The sequence below is a fragment of the Cryptomeria japonica genome, chromosome 2, assembly GCF_030272615.1.
Source record: "Cryptomeria japonica chromosome 2, Sugi_1.0, whole genome shotgun sequence".
Lineage (NCBI taxonomy): Eukaryota > Viridiplantae > Streptophyta > Pinopsida > Cupressales > Cupressaceae > Cryptomeria > Cryptomeria japonica.
The window spans coordinates 567,506,765-567,510,382 of NC_081406.1; positions in this window are offsets into that span (position 1 = coordinate 567,506,765).

The following is a 3,618-nucleotide window of genomic DNA, read 5'->3' on the forward strand; positions in this document are numbered from 1 at the left end:
AGAGTTTTGGATTAAGCATGGGAAACTATCAAAAAGTTTGGTTGTATGTTCTTATAGTTTTCAACTTTCACATATATTAGGATAGGTTGTTTTGATGGATGTCCTTATATGCTCCCTAGGTATCCTCATGACAAGATTGTGTTAATGGAGTTATGTAGACAAATTATGGTAGTACATAGAAAACAATCTGAAGCACAAAAGCCTAGCTCAGAATTTCTTATGGCTATAGATAGATATTCAATAGCCACATCTCCCAAAGCTAAGACTATGTAGATAAAGATGTATCAATGCATCCTACTATCAAGCTATCCTAGATACACAACTAATACATGTGCCTTTGATATCCTCATGTCCTACTCCAAGCTTGTGTAGAGAAATATCTACATATAAATGAATACCTAAATAAGCAATGTGAACATCATAGTTTAATGAACCTAGGACAGCCCTAATGTAAATAGGACAACTATAATGAGCCATTAGTACATGTTATTGTGAATTATGCATTGTACCTTCCATTCCTTACAGTCTCGAACCAAAATAAAAACCTCACTTCTTTGATTTGGTAGTTGAATCAGATTTTTTCATGATTATCCTAACCCCTACATTACCAAGCCATGAGAAAAACTAAGTTTCTTAACCAAACAAATAATTAGATTACATTAATTTAATAGAATCTTCTTAAGAAATATTTCACTCAACAATGCTTAAAATTAAACATGAACTTGAATATAAATCTTCTTCAACTTTACAATTCATAGTCATCATAATTATCATACCTATCCCATATGGTAAGAGTTATGTTATGATACTCAAGTGTGTGTGATGGGTCATCTCTTACTCTTATCACATCAAGTATTGCTTCATGATCAACACTACTAACTATCCATAGTTCTTTTGTTCTTGATTTGGCATAATGCTTCAACAGCTCAACATTTATTGCTATAACAAGGTGTGAATACATGAGAATGGTTGTGTGTCTCTCATAGTCCTCAAATGAAGGTATTCCATTCTTCCTAATCATATATGTTCATAATCATGTTCTAGCAACAACAACTGAACTTGTAGGATACATGAAGCCGTCATCATCTATCATTGGTTTAGTTAGCTTATGCTTTCCTCATACACATCGTGTCAACCAATATTCTAATCTCTCTCCATTCCCTTGTAGTGCAACAACTGTATAAACATGTCTTGGTTGTACAAGATCTGAAAGACTATCCTAGTCAAGAAAACTTTCTATTTCATCATGTAAAGAGGACGTGGCTTGAAATAAAGGAGTTAGATACTATGGAATCCATGTATCTACCCACTCAATTGAATCGCATCAAACACACTCATACTACATACAATTGTGAGAAAAATAAGTCAACTCTCATGACCAAATGGTCCATGTACTTGTATTTGAGTTTTGACATGAATGCACCTTTGAAGACTCTCTAATTGTCTGACAATCCAATCTTCCTCCCATTGTGCCCTCATCAAGCAACCAAAAGAACCTACGCACTTGTGAATCATCCCTCCTTGTGATAATGCATCGTTCCACCAGTCATCAACAAAACATTCATATGTGAATGTAGCTCACCACCTATAATCTTTAGTTGTTCCTTAACTAGAGAACTCTTCACGAATACTTGCTCCATCATGCTCCCTTTTTCCATGCCCAACTTTGAAAAAACTCCAGGTATGAGGTACAACCCTCTCTTCATGCATTCTACTCAACCAATAAAACATACAAGCCACACACCAAGGAACAATGGAATCAACGCTCAGGGCTCTGCAAGCTAGGTAAAGGATCCGGTAGATCACTAGTACAAATAGGACCAGGCAATCGGTAACAGAAAACCGTCACAAAAACCGGTAGCGATAACTTGTTGTAAAATGATCCAATGTTGGTATTTTGGATATGTTGATATGGTTTTGTCATTGATGTCAACACTTGTCATCGCTTGTCAACACTTATCAGCACTTGGAGATTTTGGCTATGTTCACCGGCAAGACAGAGACTTATGCAAAACACTGGTATTTGGTTCACCGACAGATTATATTGTTCACCGGCACTTGGAATGACTTGGAGACTACTTGGTTATGTCAAATACATTATTCTATCACTTTGTTTTGGCGATTTGGTTAACTGTTTATTCAGGTTTGCATATTTGATGTTATCGGCAAATAGGTCCAGGATAAGCACCAACAGACTTATCTATTCCAGATTAGCACGGCATGTTATGGAGATGATTTATTATTATTGTAAATGCATTGAACCGACATCAGGCATCGGATATTGATTTGTTTGTCATTCATTTTATAGTAATATCTTTTAGTGAGCTAACATATTCAATTGGTCTTAGGTTATGGTATATATGTAAAATCTTATTTGTAAGATCGATATGCGATTGGGAAGAAGAATTGTAATAGAGTATACGTGAAAATAAGCAAATTTATACACGCAGACATCATTTAAAGGTTGAAGGAGGGTTTTGTAAAGGCAATCAGAACTACACTGGTACTGAATCCAGCATATGAAGATGCTATTTTGTGCAGTACATTATCATTGGATTTAACCATCCAATTGTAGTCAGTGTGACTCTCATTTTGTGATTGAGCAGTGAGCTCTAGGCGGCTGGCCTTTTTGCATGTGCAAAATCCATATTGTAAACACATACTATCTGCAGTAGTGTCATTTGATTGTGGGTAAGGCTTCCCACTATGGTTTTTCCCCTTACAGGGTTTCCACATACAAACATTGGTGTTATTTGTTGTGGATGTTATTGTCTTTTTGTTTCATGCATTAATCTTTACTGGTATTGCTATTAACTGTTAAGACTGTCTACCGGCATAAAGTTTAGTTTACCGGTATTAAGCATTAAGTTTTGGTTAAGTTATTTTTGGTTGAATTTATTGGACAACTGATTCACCCCCCCCCCCCCCTCTCAGTTGTCTCTGGGACCTAACATCCAAATGCTCCATGGTTTGGGAATAAGGTAGATGATCAAATCCTCAAGAAAAATCCAACTCCACAGGTTCCGATGAGCCAAATCCGGGAAACACAGAAAGAAATGTTGAAACTGCAAACATAAAGCAAAACAGAAAGGAAATATTTTTGGTTGATGCAAGATTGTCATGAATTGGGGATGCTCCTACATCAAATCCTGTCTCTACTATGATTTTTCCTCTTGTCACAAGTGTATAGTTTTCTCCTTCTATTTATGTTGTTTCAATAGCACCTACTGTATCAATTCAAGATGCCCATTCTTCAACTGCCAGTGAGTCTATTTTAGACACTCCACATGAAAACAATGAAAAAAAAATTGTTGTCCATTTGGAGGAATTGATTATGTGTTGCATTGATGTTTTGTCATTGATGTCAACACTAGTTGTTTTGGCTGCTTTACCCGTATCCTACTGGGATCTCGGTAGGTTGTTTGGTTTCTGGTTGGTTAGATCATGATGATCTGGTATGCTCCAGTATGTTTTGTCTTATGGAATTGGCTTAGATCTGCTACTCAGATTCATCTTCAGTCAATTGGTTTTGATTTGGTGATCGGATGCTATCCTGTATGTTGGTAAGATTGGTTTGTTGATTTGGTGAGGGTTTCACCGACAGGGCTTTGTTGAAGA